We start from the raw sequence: 19576 nt of genomic DNA on the forward strand, positions 1-19576 counted from the left end.
AAACCTATATGAGGGTCAGGAAGCAACAGTTAGAACTGGACATGGAACAACAGACTGGTTCCAAATAGGAAAAGGAGTACGTCAAGGCTGTATATTGTCCCCCTGCTTATTTAACTTATATGCAGAGTATATCATGAGAAATGCTGGGCTGGAAGAAGCACAAGCTGGAATCAAGATTGCCAGGAGAAATATCAGTAACCTCAGATACGCAGATGACACCACCCTTATGGCAGACAGTGAAGAGAAACTAAAAAGCCTCTTGATGAAAGAGAAAGATGAGAGTGGAAAAGTTGGCTTAAAGCTCAACATTCAGAAAATGAAGATCATAGCATCTGGTCCCAACACTTCATGGGAAATGGATGGGAAAACAGTGGAAACAGTGTCAGACTTTAATTTTTTGGGCTCCAAAATCACTGCAGATGGTGATTGCAGCCATGGAATTAAAAGACGATTACTCCTTGGAAGAAAAGTTATGACCAACCTAGAAAGCATATTGAAAAGCAGAGGCACTACTTTGCCAACAAAGGTCCATCTAGTCAAGGCTATGGTTTTTCCAGTGGTCATGTATGGTTGTGAGAGTTGGACTGTGAAGAAAGTTGAGTGCTGAAGAATTGATGCTTTTGAACTGTGTTGTTGCAGAAGACTCCCAAGAGTCCCTTGGACTGAAAGGAGATCCAACCAGTCCATTCTAAAGGAGATTGGTCCTGGGTGTTCTTTGGAAGGAATGATGCTAAAGCTAAAACTCCAGTAGTTTGGCCATCTCATGCGAAAAGTTGACTCACTGGAAAAGACCATGATGCTGGGAAAGATTTAGGGCAGGAAGATAAGAGGACGGCAGAAGATGAGATGGCTGGGTGGCATCACCGACTCGATGGACATGAGTTTGAGTGAACTCCAGGAGTTGGTGATGGACAGGGAGGCCTGGCGTGCTGCAAGTCATGGGGTCCCAGAGTCGGACATGACTGACAACTGAACTGAACTGAAAAGATGCTGTGATTCTTTACATGTGTTTTTGTGCTATATATATATATTTGTGTGTGTGTGTGTGTGTGTGTATTTATGTGAAGCAACGTAAAAATCTCTGTAATATATTTTTAGAAATATTCCCCAATATTTCTTAATTTATTAATATTTCTGAGTCTATTTGTATTTTAGTTAGTCTTCTATCTGATAATGAGTATAACTTGCACTCTACTCTCTTCTGTGCTGCTGCTATCATCTCATGAAGGGCAAAACTTTTAAGAGTTACTAAAAATAATTATTTTTAATGAGTTTTTTATTATTGTGAATGTTTGTGCATTTTCTAAATAAAAAAAAATTGACTGGCTATGTATTTTGCAAATATTTCCTCCAAGTAGCTGGTTTTAACTTAGTCTAATAGCATGCTAACAGATGTTTTTGATTTTCATGAATCCTAATTTATCTCTTTATGCCCTTGGATTATGCTTTTTGTTCCTTTCTAGGCAATCTCTGCTTAAATATGATAACAAAAGAGTTCTTATGTTTAGCTTTATAATCCATTTCAAGTTATTTGATTATCATTTGTTAAAAACAAAACTAATTTTTTAAAATGGCTATCCCGTTGTTTAAATATTATTTGTATGAAAGACCTATTCTCCATTGAATTATCTTAACATTGTTTTTGAGAATCAATTGATATTTTTATGTAGCAATTAATATTGACCTCATATTCTGTATGTTTTTTGGCAATTTAGCAGATTTTGGAGTTAGAAGTCATTCAAAACCTCATATTATTAAAATAAGAGATGGACGGAAAACAGTTCTTAGGTCTTACTCTGCTAATGACCTAGTTTGCAAGACTGATGTTTACTTCATAATGAATACATATCTGTAATCATGGTAAACAAGTTAAAATTGATTACATTCTATGTTAAATAATATTTAATAACTTTTCTTTAAAAAATGAGCAAGAAAAAGAGAAGGGAAAAAGAAAGAAAGAGAAACCCAACAAGCATAGGATTGATTTAGGTATGGAGGTATTTCTAAATGGTAAAATAAAGAAAAAGTAAATTTATCCTTCTGGGAGCAAAATTAACTGGGGACAGTTTTTCAAATATATTCACATGAACTGAAATCTGAATAAGATATGCTAGCCTTCTATATTGGGAACAGAGTGAAGAAAATGAAAAAAAAATTGTGTTGGAGTATTGTTCTAGTAGCTGACATGTTGAAGGTAACTGATTTATTTTAAGTAGATAAAATTGCCATCATATTTGTATAATTTGAGCAAAAGGACTCAAGTAAGAACTTGGGGAAACATCAAAATTTATACTGAATTAGTAGAAGAGAACAGGTGAAAAATGAAATAGTAAATCAGAAAATAAAAGGTAGGCTGAAGAGAAGTACAGATGTCAGCTGGACCTCTGAGTCAATTCCATTCAACATGAATCAGTATAATGTTTTCATTCTCCTCTACAGAAGAATTTCTGGAAAGAAAATTTAGGATCTTTTCCTTTTCATCATATCTCTTAATCACCCTCAAATCCATTGGAAATAACCTCCTCCAGCCCACAGAAAAGACTTGTCCTAAATTTGCCAACATGTCTAAGCTACATCAAGTATATGTAAAATTTAGTTACATATAAGAAAGCCTAAAAATTGGGTAAAATGTCAAAGAGAAAGGTATCATGTGCCTAAAACTTTCTTAGAATTTATTTGCACTCATGATAAAAGATATCCTAATTTTTCTCTCTTTATTTCCCCAAATTTGAAGATATATTTTCTTAATTAAAAGCACATGGAATGATACTTTCATATATCTGACACACATAATACCTTCTTTATGAAGGAAGAGAGGAGGAAAAGAGGGAAAATTGTAAAGTGAGGGATGGAAAAAATTTATTCATGTGTACAGTTTAGTCACAACTCTCTCTAGTAGATTTAGAAATGTCAACCACTATTGGTCACTCCAAGAAATAAACAAACAAAAAAACTGAATATATAAAAATAGTCTCAATAAAATACAAATCAAAGGAGTGAGGCTGCAGGAAATGAGAAGTGCATAATAAGATAGCATATGGATACAGATTTTTCCTCTCAAATTCCCTCATTGAAAGAAAGTGTCACAGGTTGTTTATTCAAGTAGAAATCATTGGCAAAGAAATGTCTATAATTAAGTAGAGCTTAAATTTTTTTTTGGCAAATTGGGAGATCCAGAAAAACAACTGAGATATAAAAAGAACACTGGTATATATAAATATCTCATTCATTTTATGCAAGAGAAAAATAGAAGAGCAGGGATGTGTCTATAAGTTGTAATAATAATTTCAGGGATATTAGGTGCGGATGAACCCAAGAGGACATAACTATAATTTTCTGGGTCCCTTGTAGTTTAACTGATGGCTAATAAACCCCTCAATTTATGTTTATAAATCCTCCTTCTCCACACATTTATAGAACATAAACTGATGTGTATCAGCTTTCTTATTCAATTCAAACTAAATAAACTGATGTTATGCCTCCAAGTAATACAGATCTTGCCCTGGCTTTTATTAGAAAATGAGCACAAATATATGATCTAAAACAGACTTACAAAATATAGAGAATGTCTGCTATAGAGACAAGAGAAAAGTATGAAAGGCTGTCCCAGAGATGTTCCCCCATTGCAGATGACTCCTTACAAAATGGATTCGTGTTCCTGATGTTGAACGAGTGTTGTTACAGAGAGTCCGATTAGAATGAAGAGGAACTGAGAACACGTAACACAAACAAGAGGCAGTGTGTTATAAGAGCTGAGTAATGTTAATATGAAGAACTGACAATACTTTTCTGAAAATCTAGTGAGAGCAGAACCAGCACCCAAAAATTAGCAAGTAAGTTTCACTATTCCCAAGATTACCTCCATAATGTTTCGTTGCCAGATTTTTCAATAATCATCACTCTATTCCACCAACCCTGTGCTCAATTATGTATTTTCCACCTGACATTCCACTGTCTGTACTTATCAAACTCAAATATTGCTCCTACCTCTTAAAAAGCTCAGAAGCTGTGGTTGTTTTTAAAGGATTTGTATTTTAATTCTTATTATGTTTTAGAAAGAAAAATGATTATTACTAGAGTCAATGAGGTATGGATTGATCATAAAATTAATCACTGAGGAGCAAACCTATGGATATCCAACTGCTTCTTTTAGTGACTAGTCTAACATAGATAATTGTCAACTGATACAGGCTGCAGAATTAAAATGACCTATTGATTCTTTCATTTGTGGTTTAGCAACAGGAACCACAGCTGCTTCCTGTGTTACTGCCCTATTTTGTTGACATTCATTGTAGGGTTAGCTGATGATCAGTTTACTCATATGAAGCAACTTTATCGGAGAGTCTATGAAAAAAACAATAAAACCTATCCCTATTTTCACAGAATTACAAATATCTCTCTAATGTATGGTTTGAGGATTTCTTGCTTCAAAATATGCAATGTATGCAATGCAAAATATGCAATAGGAAATGCTTTTGATCAGATAATAGCTTTCATATAATAGATAAGCTCCAAAGTTTTCACAAAAGAGTCAATGAATTGAGTAATGATTACCTTTTTTTAAGTTGCTCTAAATTTCTCTTCTTAAATATTTCTGAAATTCTAAGGTCAGCTCTCTGTCTTCTCTGTTTAGTTCTATATATGAATTATTTTAGGGAACACATGCTTCCACCACTTCATTTTCTAATAATTTCTTATACCTGAGCTCAGAAACAATGACTAAAGTGTTTCAGACTTTGTTTTTCATGAAAAATTAATGAGCCTAAATTAGTCAAATCTTATGCTAATGATAGCTCTGAAAGTTTAAACCCAAGAATCATTCATTCATGTCTGACTCTTTGCAAACCCATGGACAGCAGCAGGCCAGGCTTCCCTGTCCATCACCAACTCCCAGAGTTTACTCAAACGCATGTCATTGAGTTGGTGATGCCATTCAACCATCTCATCCTCTGTCGTCCCCTTCTTCTCCCACCTTCAATCTTTCCCAGCATCAGGGTCTTTTCAAATGGGTCACACCTTCACATCAGGTGGCTAAAGTTTTGGGGTTTCAGCTTCAACATCAGTCTTTCCAGTGAATATTCAGGACTTATTTCCTTTAGAATGGACTGGTTGGGATCTCCTTGCTGTCCAGGGGACTCTCAAGAGTCTTCTCCAACAACACAGTTCAAAAGCATCAATTCTTTAGTGCTCAGCTTTCTTTATAGACCAACTCTCACATCCATACATGACTACTGGAAAAACCATAGCTTTGAATAGATGGACTTTTGTTGGCAAAGTAATGTCTCTGCATTTTAATATACTGTTTAGGTTGGTCATAGCTTTTCCTCCAAGGACCAAGTGTCTTTTAATTTCATGGCTTCAGTCATCATCAGCAGTAATTTTGGAGCCCTCAAAAATGAAGTCTGTCACTGTTTCCCCATCTATTTGCTGGATGCCATGACCTTAGTTTTCGGAATGTTGAGTTATAAACCAACTTTTTTACTCTCCTTTTTTCACTTTCAACATGAGGCTCTTTAGTTCTTCTTCACTTTCTGCCATAAGGGTGGAATCATCTGCATATCTGAGGTTATTGATACTTATCCCAGCAATCTTGATTCCAGCTTGTGCTTCATCCATTCCAGCATTTCTCATGAGGTACCCTGCATATAAGTTAAAATAAGTAGGGTGACCATATACAGCTTTGTCGTACTCCTTTCCCAATTTGGAACCAGTCTGTTGTTCCCTGTCCAATTCCAACTGTTGCTTCTTGACCTGCATACAGATTTCTCAAGAGGCAAGTCAGGTGGTCTGGTATTCTCGTCTCTTTCAGAATTTTCCACAGTTTGTTGATCCACACAGTCAAAGGCTTGGCATAGTCAATAAACCAGAAATAGATGTTTTTCTGGAACTCTCTTGCTTTTTCCATGATCCAGCAGATGTTGGTAATTTGGTCTCTGGTTCGTCTGCCTTTTCTAAAACCAGTTTGAACATCTGGAAGTTCATGGTTCATGTACTGCTGAAGCCTGCCTTGGAGAATGTTGAGCATTACTTTACTAGCGTGTGAGATGAGTGCAATTGTGTGGTCTTTTTAACATTCTTTAGCATTACCTATCTTTGGCGTTGGAATGAAAACTGACCTTTTCCAGTCCTGTGGCCACTGCTGAGTTTCCAAATTTGCTGTCCTATTGAGTATAGCACTTTCACAGCATCATCTTTCAGGATTTGAAATAGCTCAACTGGAATTCCATCACCTCCACTAGCTTTGTTCATGGTGATGCTTCCTAAGGCCCACTTGACTTCACATTCTAGGACGTCTGGCTCCAGGTGAGTGGTCAAACCATCATGATTATCTGAGTCATGAAGATCTTTGCTGTATAGTTATATTGTGTATTCTTGTCACCTCTTCTTAACATCTTCTGCTTCTGTTGCTGCTGCTGCTGCTGCTAAGTTGCTTCAGTTGTGTCCGATTCTGTGCAACCCCAGAGACGGCAGCCCACCAGGCTCTGCCATCCCTGGGATTCTCCAGGCAAGAACACTAGAGAGGGTTGCCATTTCCTTCTCCATCTGCTTTTGTTAGGGCCATACCATTTCTGTCCATTATTGTGCCCATCTTTGCATGAATTGTTCCCTTGGTATCTCTAATTTTCTTGAAGACATCTCTAGTCTTTCCCATTCTATTGTTTTCCTCTATTTCTTTGCATTATTCACTTAGGAAGGTTTTGTTTTGTTTTTTTTAATCTCTCCTTGCTATTCTTTGGAACTCTGCATTCAAACGGGTGTATCTTTCCTTTTCTCTTTTGCTTTTCGCTTCTTTTCTTTTAACAGCTACCAAGACGGATGGGTCACAGTGGAGAGTTCCAACAAGCTGTGGTCCACTGGAGAAGAGAAGAGTAAACCTCTACAGTATTCTTGCCTTGAGAACCCCGTGCACAGTATGAAAAGGCAAAAAGAAAGGACACTGAAAGATTAACTCTCTGCTACTGGAGATCAGTGGAGAAATAACTCCAGAAAGAATGAAGAGATGGAGCCAAAGCAAAAACAACACCCAATTGTGGATGTGACTGGTGATGAAAGTAAAGTCTGATGCTGTTAGAGCAATATTGTGTGGGAACCTGGAATGTTATGTTCATGAATCAAGGCAAATTAGAAATGGTCAAAGAGGAGATGGCAAGAGTGAACATTGACATTTTAGGAATCAGCAAACTAAGATGGACTGGAATGGGTGAATTTAATTCAGATGACCATTATATCTACTACTGTGGGAAAGAATCCCTTAGAAGAAATGGAGTAGCTATCATAGTCAACAAAAGACCTGAAATGCAGTACTTGGATGCACCTCAAAAATGACAGAATGATCTCTGTTCATTTCCAAGTCAAATCATTCAATATCACAGAATCCAAGTTTTGCCCTGACCAGTAATGCTGAACAAGCTGATGTTGACCAATTCTATGAAGACCTTCTAGAACTAACACCCCCAGAAATGTCCTTTTCATTATAGGGGACTGGAATGAAAAAGTAGGAAGTCAAGAAACATCTGGAGTAACAGGCAAATTTGGTCTTGGAATACGGAATGAAACAGGGCAAAGGCTAATAGAGTTTTGCCAAGAGAACCCACTGGTCATGGCAAACACCTGCTTCCAACAACACAAGAGAAGACTCTACACATAGATATCACCAGATGGTCAATACAGAAATCAGATTGATTATATTCTTTGCAGCCAAAGATGGAGAAGTTTTATATAGTCAGCAAAAACAAGACTGGGAGCTGGCTGTGGCTCAGATCATGAACTCCTTATTGCCAAATTCAGACTTAAATTGAAGAAAGTAGGGAAAACCACTAGACCATTCAGGTATGATCTGAATCAAATCCCTTAGGATTATACAGTGGAAGTGACAAATCAATTCAAGGAATTAGATCTGGTAGACAGAGTGCCTGAAGAACTATGGACAGATGTTCCTGACATTGTACAGGAGGCAGTGATCAAGACCTTCCCCCATAAAAAGAAATTCAAAAAGGCAAAATGGTTGTCTTAGGAGGCCTTACAAGTAGTTGTGAAAAGAAGAAAAACAAAATGTTAAAACCCAAGAGTGAAGCCTCTATTCCAGTCAATTATCCATGTTCCTATATCCATCAGTCATTAAGAATGAGTCCTCATACCTACATATTTTGCTACTCTTGCCAATATTGCTTTCTTGAGTTCTCTTGACTCTAAACATTTTGTAATGTGTATTACAGAATATATTTTATTTTAAGCAGAAAAATGAAGCATTTCAGCTATTAGAAATATAGGCAAAACAATTCAGGTTTACTAGAAACATAAAACAGTATCCAGAAACTTTGGTCCAGACTTATCAAATGTACACAGATTTGAATGATCTTTTCTAAAACTCTTCCTTCAAGTTCTTCTGAAAAGACATCTAGTTTTACACAGAGATAGATAAAATATATCATCAATACATAGACAAATGTATTTTGCTTTTAGGTGACGAGTGTTCCTATGTTTATTCTCTTTCTTAGAGAGCAACCTGCACTAATATATTGTCAGACTCTTGATGTCCGAACCGAATGGCTTTGACTGAGAGACAACTGAGAATAATAAGAATGCTGAAGCAGTAAATGAAATGTGGAATATGAAGAGAATCATTAACTTCTGATTAAAACATAATTGCCAACCAAAATAAACAACTTTTTTGTTTTCACAGCTTTGAAGTGAAATGACAGACACATCAGCAGTTGAGTAAGCAGTCTTTGTGCATAGGTACTAAGCTGCTTCAGTCATGTCCGACTTTTTGCAACCCCATGGACTGTATCCACCAGGCTCCTCTGTCTGTGGGATTTTCCAAGCAAGAATACTGGAGTGAGTTTCCCTGTCCTCCTCCAGGGTACTGTCCCAAGCCAGGGATTGAACCTGTATCTCTTATGTCTCCTGCATTGGCAGGTGGGTTCTTTACCACTAGTGCCATCTGGGAACTCAGGTATTTGGCTGGTTCTAATGCAGTTGTACTGTCATGCTGATACAAATTTTTATGATGGTACAGGACTTATGCCTGTAATGTACATGCCATTGTTAAAAACATGGTGTGTCATTGTGGATTGATCTTTCTTTTACCTTTTATATTATATGGATGATATGATATGATATTTTATATGATATTATATGAGGTGGATGATATGATCTGAGAGATCTACCAAAAACATACACACTCAATATGAAGACTTTGGATGAAAATAAGAAGTAGAAGAGGAAGTAGCATGGACTGAGATATGTATTTTGTTTGCATCATGAGACCCAAGGACACTATGTCCATTTACAACACCACAGTCTTCATGCCTCCTGAGTTCACACTAATAGGGATCCCAGGCCTAGAGTCTGTGCAGTGCTGGATTGGGATTCCATTTTGTGCCATGTATCTCATGGCCATGATTGGAAACTCCTTGCTTCTCATCATCATCAAATTGGAACACAGTCTCCATCAGCCCATGTACATTTTTCTAGATATGCTAGGAGTCACAGATATTGCTCTCAGCACAAGCATTGTGCCCAAGATGCTTGGAATCTTCTGGTGTCATGTAACAGAGATATATTTTGATTGTTGCCTGCTTCAAATGTGGCTCATCCACACATTTCAGGCATAGAGTCAGGCATCTTGCTGGCCATGGCTCTGGACCGCTATGTAGCCATCTGTTACCCACTCAGACATGCTGCCATCTTCTCTCACCGGTTAGTCACTCAAATAGCAGCTATGGTAACACTCAGGGCTGCCATTCTTGTAGCACCATGCCCAGTACTGATAAAGTTTCAATTACAATTTTACCATACAACAGTCATCTCTCATTCCTACTGTGAACATATGGCTGTTGTGAAACTGGCTGCAGAAAATATCAGGGTCAACAAAATCTATGGTTTGTTTGTAGCCTTCACTGTTGCTGGGCTTGACATTGTATTAATAACGTTGTCCTACATACAGATATTCATCACAGTTTTTTGTCTGCCTCAGAAGGAGGCTAGGTTGAAAGCATTCAACACTTGTGTCGCTCACATCTGTGTCTTCCTCCAATTCTACTCCCTTGGTTTCTTCTCCTTCTTAGCACATAGATTTGGTTCTCACATCCCTCCTTATATTCACATCCTCTTTTCTAGCACTTATCTGCTAGTCCCTCCATTTCTCAATCCACTTGTCTATGGTGCAAAGACCAAGCAGATCCGTGTCCATATGGTAAAAATGTTTTGTTCAAGAAACTTACTGTGAGAAAAACTTTTATGTTTACCTTTTTGTGAATAGTAACACTATTTCCAAACATGATAAAACAGCAGAGTCCTTGTTATTGGAAATGTTTTTTCCAATAACAAGTTTTGCTCAAGTTTTCTATTTAATTTTTTTTTTTTTTCAGTTTGCAAGCATGTTAGCTATTGCCTATTAACCCATGACAGCAGTCAATAGGATTGTGGATCCTAGATGGGTAGTGAGAATAATAAGCATAAAGGAGGAAAATACTGAATGTTTCTCCTTTACATTTCTCTTTAATTTTTTTAGTACCTGCTTGAGTGTACTCTTGTAAACATCTAGCTCTGGAAAGATTCACAAATTGGACATCTCTCAAGGAATTTAGATATGCCCAAGGCTTAATGTTCTGCAGTACCCAGTTCAGTTCAGTTCAGTCACTCAGTTGTGTCCGACTCTTTGCGACCCAATGAATCGCAGCACACCAGGCCTCCCTGTCCATCACCAACTCCCAGAGTTCACTCAGACTCATGTCCATTGAGTCAGTGATTCCATCCAGCCATCTCATCCTCTGTCGTCCCCTTCTCCTCCTGCCCCCAATCCCTCCCAGCATCAGAGTCTTTTCCAATGAGTCAACTCTTCGCATGAGGTGGCCAAAGTACTGATGTTTCAGCTTTAGCATCATTCCTTCCAAAAAAATCCCAGGGCTGATCTCCTTCAGAATGGACTGGTTGGATCTCCTTGCAGTCCAAGGGACTCTCAAGAGTCTTCTCCAACACCACAGTTCAAAAGCATCAATTCTTCGGTGCTCAGCCTTCTTCACAGTCCAACTCTCACATCCACACATGACCACAGGAAAAACCATAGCCTTGACTAGACGGACCTTTGTTGGCAAAGTAATGTCTCTGCTTTTGAATATGCTCTCTAGGTTGGTCATAACTTTCTTTCCAAGGAGTAAGTGTCTTTTAATTTCATGGCTGCAGTCACCATCTGCATCCAAGTATTCAATAAATCTAGTTCTTGATTTTGTTTCTTGGTCATCAGGGTCTTCTTTAAAAAAATGGAGGAAGTATATGCTAACAGTTCTTATCAAAAACAAAACAAACAGAAATTATATCTCTATGTTTGTAATGAGAAAATAAAGTCTAAAAATTTCAGTAGATTTGCAGGGTCATCCATAAAGTTATAGACACAAAACTCATAAGCAGTAAAATTATTCATTTTAATTAATTCATCAAGTGTTATCAGATTCCCATGGATGGAGGAGCCTGGTAGGCTGCAGACCATGGGGTTGTGAAGAGTTGGACACGACTGAGTGACTTCTCTTTCACTTTTCCCTTTCATGCATTGGAGAAGGAAATGGAAACCCACTCCAGTGTTCTTGCCTGAAGAATCCCAGGGATGGAGGAGCCTGGTGGGCCGCCATCTATGGGGTCACACAGAGTTGGACACAACTGAAGTGACTTAGCAGCAGCAAGCCATTATAAATACTATGCTATAGAATAGTGGCATAGAGGTAAATTTGACACAGTGATCAATTTTCATGAGTTTGTAGACTTTGTATCCTTTTTAATTCCTAGTGAACAAGAGGGAAACAGAGACATGGTAATGAGAGAGAAGTGGTAATAGCATGTACAAATTAATCTCCAGATTTTGTAGGAAATTAAATATTTAGAGGACAAGAGTGTCAGTCTTTCACTTTTTTGAGAAATGTCCAATCTTCATGGTAATTTTTTGAATCTGACTCCCTTGGGTCCAGGTGTGGAAAATCACAACCGTCTGCTCTCCCAAGAGCAGGGAATAAGGAAGCTCCAGGACAAATCATGAATGCCATCACTCTCTCAAGTGCTGAGATTTGAGCAGGAAATGGGAAAATGGTGGGCAGTAGAGATGGTAATCAGAAGCAGCAATAGAGACAAATACAATTTATAAATCATGTCAACTATTCATAACTTAGGAATACTTAGTGACTTTTTTCTTCAGCTTTAGGTTTTAATACAACTCTGGGACAACAGGAAAAAAAATCTAAGTTCATATTCTCTTCTCTGTGAAATAGATACTAAAATCAACCTTAAATTTATGGCCTAAAGTTTTTATCCTATCATAGCAAAGGAGGTTTTAGCAATTTGGGGGACTATTCCAGAACAGTTTTTAGTTAACAATAAGGGAAAGTGTACATTTGGGTACATAATTTGATAATATCACTTAAAATTTAAAATGGATAGAACCTTTAGTGCCAGGCAACCTGGAAGACTATAAATCAAATGTTGAAAATTGTTACAACTAAATGGGTGAGATTTGGAAAAAAAATATTGTTTTTAAGTTAATATTTCTGTAATCTGTGAAGTTTTTAAAATAAGTTACAAGAATAAAATGTTGCCTACTGAAGGTGAGTATCATGATGGCTAAATACAAAATGAGGTGAGTTTTTCTGGGATAGTAAGAGGAAATTTAAGCAAAAAATGATTAGAAAAAATGGCATGTGATATTGTTTTCAACCCTAAATTGTACAACTTTGAGAATTAAGAAATGATTCTTAGATGTCTTACAATATACTTCTTTAGCATTCATAATTTCCTTTATGCCATCTAAAACAAGTAATTATAAACCTTTTGAATATACAATTCCAAAATAAAATTACCTACCAAAATATACATTCTTATAAACTATTTACTCATGACTTCACAACTGCTGGACTTTATCAGACTTTAAATCTTTAACAGTCTGAGGAATGAAAAGATGAAATCTCATTGTTGATTAAATTTTTATTCTCCTATTAATAAGTTTGGGCATGTTTTGCTGTTTACTGAATGGGCAGTATAATGGGGGGCAGTAAAGAGTGGGGGTTGTACCATGCACCAATGTGCACCTTATCTTTGACAAAGGAGGCAAGAATATACAATGGAGAAAAGACAAAATTCTTTAACAAATGGTGTTGGGAAAACTGGTCAACCACTTGTAAAAGAATAAAACAAGAACACTTTCTAACACCTACACAAAAAAACCTCAAAACGGATTAAAGATCTAAATGTAAGACCAGAAACTATAAAACTCCTAGAGGAAAACATAGGCAAAACACTCTCTGACATAAATTACAGCAGGATCCTCTATGACCCACCTCCTGAGTAATGGAAATAAAAGCAAAAATAAACAAATGGGACCCAATTAAACGTAAAAGCTTTTGCACAATGAAGAAAACTGTAAGCAAGGTGAAAAGACAGAATGAGAGAAAGTAATAACAAATGAAGCAACTTACAAAGAATTAATCTCAAAAATATACAAGCAGCTCATGCAGCTCAATACCAGAAAAATAAACAATGCAATTTTAAAAATGGGCCAAAGAACTAAACAGCATTTCTCCAAAAAAGATGGATGGCTAACAAACACATGAAAAGATGCTCAACATCACTCATTATCAGAGAAATGCAAATCAAAGACACAAGGCGATACCATCTCACACCGGTCAGAATGTCTGCCGTCAAAAAATCTACAAACAATAAATTCTGGAGAGGGTGTAGAGAAAAGGGAACCCTCTTACAATGTTGATGGGAATGCAGACTAGTACGGCCACTATGGAGAACACTGTGGAAATTCCTTAAAAAACTGGAACTAGAACTGCCATCAGTTCAGTTCAGTTCAGTTCAATCGCTCAGTCGTGTCTGACTCTTTGCGACCCCAAAGCAGAGACATTACTTTGTGAACAAAGGTCCATCTAGTCAAGGCTATGGTTTTTCCAGTGGTCATGTATGGATGTGAGAGTTGGACTGTGAAGAAGGCTGAGCGCTGAAGAATTGATGCTTTTGAACTGTGGTGCTGGAGAAGACTCTTGAGAGTCCCTTGGACTGAAAGGAAATCCAACCAGTCCATTCTGAAGGATATCAGTCCTGGGATTTCTTTGGAAGGAATGATGCTAAAGCTGAAACTCCAGTACTTTGGCCACCTCATGCGAAGAGTTGACTCATTGGAAAAGACTCTGACGCTGGGAGGGATTGGGGGCAGGAGGAGAAGGGGACGACAGAGGATGAGATGGCTGGATGGAACCACTGACTCAATGGACATGAGTCTGAGTGAACTCTGGGAGTTGGTGATGGACAGGGAGGCCTGGCGTGCTGTGATTCATGGGGTCGCAAAGAGTCAGACACGACTGAGCGACTGAATTGAACTGACAGATGGTGATTGAAACCATGAAATGAAAAGACGCTTACTCCTTGAAAGGAAAGTTAAGACCAACCTAGACAGCATATTAAAAAGCAGAGACATTACTTTGCCAACAAAGGTCCATCTAGTCAAGGCTATGGCTTTTCCAGTGGTCATGTATGGATGTGCGAGTTAGACTATAAAGAAAGCTGAGCACCGAACTGATGCTTTTGAACTGTGGTGCTGGAGAAGACTCTTGAGAGTCCCTTGGACTGCAAGGAGATCCAACCAGTCCATTCTAAAGGAGATCAGTCCTGGGTGTTCATTGGAAGGACTGATGCTGAAGCTGAAACTTCAATAGTTTGGCCACCTGATGCAAAGAGCTGACTCATTTGAAAAGATCCTGATGCTGGGAAAGATTGAGGGCAGAAGGAGAAGGGGACGACAGAGAATGAGATGGTTGGATGGTATCACCTACTCGATGGACATTGGTTTGGGTGGATTCCAGGAGTTGGTGATGGACAGGGAGGTCTGGCGTGCTGCAGTTCATGGGGTTGCAAAGACTCAGACACGACTGAGCAGCTGAACTGAACTGAGGCCTCCCTGTCCATCACCCACTCCCAGAGTTCACTCAAATTCACGTCCAAAATCTGCAGTGATTTTGGAGCCCAAAAATATAAAGTCTGACACTGTTTCCATTGTTTCCCCATCCATTTCCCATAAGTGATGGGACCAGCTGCCATGATCTTCATTTTCTGAATGCTGAGATTTAAGCCAAATTTTTCACTCTCCACTTTCACTTTCATCAAGAGGCTTTTTAGTTCCTCTTCACTTTCTGCCATAAGGGTAGTGTCATCTGCATATCTGAGGTTATTGATATTTCTCCTGGCAATCTTGGTTCCAGCTTGTGTTTCTTCCAGCCCAGCGTTTCTCATGATGTACTCTGCATATATGTTAAATAAGCAGGGTGACAGTATACAGCCTTGACGTACTCCTTTTCCTATTTGGAACCCATCTGATGTTCCATGTCCGGTTCTAACTGTTGCTTCCTGACCTGCATACAGATTTCTCAAGAGGGAGGTCAGGTGGTCTGATATTCCCATCTCTTTCAGAATTTTCCACAGTTTATTGTGATCCACACAGTCAAAGGCTTTGGCATGGTCAATAAAGCAGAAATAGATGTTTTTCTGGAACTTTGTTGCTTTTTCCATGATTCAGCAGATGTTGGCAATTTGATCTCTGGTTCCTCTGCCTTTTCTAAAACCAGCTTGAACATCAGGAAGTTCACGGTTCATGTATTGCTGAAGCCTGGCTTGGAGATTTTTGAGCATTATTTTACTAGAATATGAGATGAGTGCAATTGTGTGGTAGTTTGAGCATTCTTTGGCATTGCCTTTCTTTGGGATTGGAATGAAAACTGACATTTTCCAGTCTTGTAATCATTGATGAAAGGCATGCAAATGTAGTTTCTCCATTACATATTATCATTGGCATATGAACATCTTAATAAGGAACAAAAAGACCCTTAACTTTCTATGAAAAAAAGCAAAGATACTTTGGGAAACAAATACAGTAAGAATCTTAGCTTCTATAATATCTGTCCAGGTTTCTTAGACCTCTCTCCTTATTAGGTCAAAGTGTTATTGGTTGTTCAGTTAGTAAAATAATTTAACAAACTTTAGAATAGTATTATCTAGATTAATTCTAGAACTTGCCTCCACATTCATAACATTTTTAAAAGGGCCCAAATATCAATGCTTTATTACTCAAGTTACTCTTTATACAAATAAAGACATTAAACGAATAGTTAAGAACACAAAAGATGAGCATAGTATTATATGCCCTAATCCTAGATTTGTTGAAACAGAAGTTTTTATGTGATGAGAATCACCAAGAAATAAGCTTCAAGGAGAAGGTATTTATGTGAATTTCTGTATATATTTGACCAGAAGATATGCAAGGGACATATTTTGATGGAATAAATAAATTGTAGAAAATATTTTACAATAGTTTTATAATTTAGAGGAAGCTTACTATATTAAGGTGGTGGATCTTCAAGTTGTAAAGATGGAAGAATCCATGTAAGTATTACAGCATGCTTGGGTTTAAAAAGGATCTCTACAGTTGTCTGTTTCAGCCAAACCTGGCCCTGGTGATGAGGAAAATCATCATTTCTGACTTTTCAATATAAAAGCATTCAGTCTTTGAGAGCCTTATGCTTTATTTTCCTCAATTTTTTCTAACTTCATTTGGACTTAAGTTCAATGCCCTGTGAACTTTCTAAAACAATCATTTATTTGTTTATTAATGTATTCATCATCAAGTAAGATGATACTTCAAGCCACTAACTGATTTTGCAGATCACATATGCCCAAGACATGAGACATTAAATCCATAGGAGAAACTAGTTCGATCAAATGTCAAGCCTGATCTTTGGAACAGAACATGTTTGCTACCTTATCTCAGATGTGCTTGGTCTTCACCCCATAGACAAATGGATTGAGGAAATGTGGTACCAATAGGTAAAGTTTGGACAAGGTGATATATACATATGATGGGATATAAGATCCAAACCTGTGAGTAAAAAAGGAGAAGAAATCAAGGAGATAGAACTGGAAGAAGACACATATGTGGGGAATACATGTACTGAATGCCTTAAGCCATGCCTCTTTCTGGGGCAGATGGAAGACAGTGATAAATATCTGTGTATAGGAGAGGGTGATCAAAATGAAGTCAAGGCCACAGACAATAAAAACCCCAAGGATACCATAGAATTTATTGATGTAAACATCTTCAGTGGCAAGCTACAGCAGGGCCATATGTTTATAGTAAGTGTGGGATATTAACTCGGTTCTGTAAAGTTTCAAATGACACTTTATGAGCAGTAGGCATGGGATAACAAGAATGGCTGGCTGCAATGTCACTCCAACTTCATTGTTAGCGACTAGCTGTTGAGTGAATATGGTACCATGCCTCAGAGAATAACAGATTGCTACATAGCGGTCCAGAGCCATGGCCAGCAGGACTCCCAATTTAATACCCTGATGTGTGGATGAGCCACATCTGAAAGAGGCAAGCATAAAAATAGATCTCTGACAAGTGAAACCAAAAAATTCCAAGCATCTTGGGGAAAATGCTGGTGCTAAATGCAATGTCCATGGCTCCCAACATGGCCAGGAAGATGTACATGGGCTCATGGAGACTGGGTTCAGATTTGATGATGATCAAAAGTCGAGAATTTCCCATCAAAGCAATGATGAACATTGCACAGAATGGAATCCCAATCCAACACTGTACAGTTTCTAGGCCAAGGATCCCAATAAAGGTCAGCACAGAGGGCATAAACACAGTGTCATTCATAATAGACATGGCAGTTTAGGGGTCATCTTAGCGAGGGGGCAACATTGGTCAAACTCTGCATCTCCCTACTCTCATATACCTATGCTACTTTCAGCCAGTCACTCAACTACTGAATGACAGAAATAAGAGAACAGCTTCATTAGTTTATCATTTTTTTTCCAATAATGAGAAAATGACAATATTGAGACCTATGGAAAGTTCTACCAGTATTCACTTTAGCACAATTATCCCCCCATAGTCAGTGACTACCACAACATAAAAACTGAGTATTTGGACTCCATGCCTATGATGGGGCCCATGTGATTGGGCTTTTTTATCATGCTCCTCTTCCTATCACACTCCATCTTCTCTTTTGTTTTTTAATGTTTCATTAAAATCAGAAGAAAAGAAAAGAAAAAAAATGGAACAATACATTATACAGAAAGACATCAAAGTCCTTGGGCCCCCTTTTCTTTCCTCTCAGCTTTCTCCCGACTCTTGGCTGTCCTTTCACTGTAGCAGGTCTTGTTTCTACAGAACAATCCAGTACTACAAATAACAAGATGTCTCCTTACCATGAAATTCCTTCTCAGCAAAGAATTTTCAAGTATGAACTTGTTTCAGTGCCCAGACATCAGATAGACAATGGCAACTGCATATTTTTTTATAACCTTGAAAATTCTGACATAGGATGCAAGTCTTATGTCTCCACTTCTCAGGCTTTTTAGTGCCTACAGTCCTCGATCTGTCTCTCTACCACACATTCTGCAGTTTGAAAATATTAGTTAATAAAATTAATAGGGTTATAAAGTTCATGATGGAGGAGAAGAGAGTCCTTGGATGTTTCACCAGGAGAGCAATGAGAAGATGCTGATGAGGTTTGGGATAAGCTTGAATGAATAATGCTTCTTCTATGAAGGCTGAAACACAAAAAATATAGAGTGGTCCTCTTGGAGAATTGTTCAAGATGTTCTCTGGAGAATAACTAAAAAACACACGGGCACATTCAGGTGGAAGTGTCTTGGGAGTCAGCAGGAACAGAAAAAGAAATTCCTGAAATGATATCTCATTGCAATACAAAGGCTGTTGCTGGGAACACTTGACACTTTCCAGTAACTGAACACTGGTAATGAACTATAAAGTTCAGCTGTCAGGATAACAAGAACATGGGTTAATTAATATATATATTTTTTGAAGTTAAAGCAGAAAAGTTGCATAGTAATTAGTTATTGAAGTCTAAATCAAGCTGGTTGATAGATTTTAAAAGTGTGGTTGTTCTGAACTTTCCAAAATATTTCTCCATAAGTCAAGTCATGTCCTCCAAATAGTTTTCTGAGTGCTTCCCTAGCCCCAGACAACCCTTATTTCTATTCATAATATTTAAATTTGGAATGTATTGTAGATTGTTCTATCAAATCACCCTTTCATGCAGAATCCAGTATAGCTTCCTGACAGCTGACTATGTATATGTTGATACTTTCCACAACTATGTGTGTAATTACTGTACAACTCTTACAAGAAGTTGAGCTTATATTGAGCTAATGTCTACCCTGTAACCACTGTCGTCCTTTTTGAACTGTGTATCTTCAAATACAACAGCTGAAGATACATAGTTTTCAAATCATTTAAAATCCTCTCTCATACAACTAAAACATCTGCAGGTCTACTCAGCATCTCCGATAGCCTGATGCTCACTGCCCTTAACTCCTTGATTTTCCAACGCAGACTCTCAAATTTATTATTACTGTTTTTGAATTGTAGTTCCTAGAACTTCAAAGTCAGATTATACCAAAATGTATTAACACTTATTTTTATGACTTGGGCTTTTATTTTTTATGCAATTTCCATTCATTGTTTTGTACTTGTGTTTGTACTTCAAGATATAATGACATCTCC

General features: G+C 37.7%; 2 pseudogenes; one reads left to right on the top strand and one right to left on the bottom strand.

The window, feature by feature from the left end:
- The first annotated feature begins 9281 nt into the window (after nt 1-9281).
- Nucleotides 9282-10231, top strand: LOC112579495 (annotated as a pseudogene).
- Nucleotides 10232-16761: 6530 nt separating this feature from the next.
- On the bottom strand, nt 16762-17710 carry LOC102410299 (annotated as a pseudogene).
- Between the last annotated feature and the right edge of the window lie 1866 nt (nt 17711-19576).

The sequence above is a fragment of the Bubalus bubalis genome, chromosome 16 (genome assembly GCF_019923935.1).
Source record: "Bubalus bubalis isolate 160015118507 breed Murrah chromosome 16, NDDB_SH_1, whole genome shotgun sequence".
NCBI lineage: Eukaryota > Metazoa > Chordata > Mammalia > Artiodactyla > Bovidae > Bubalus > Bubalus bubalis.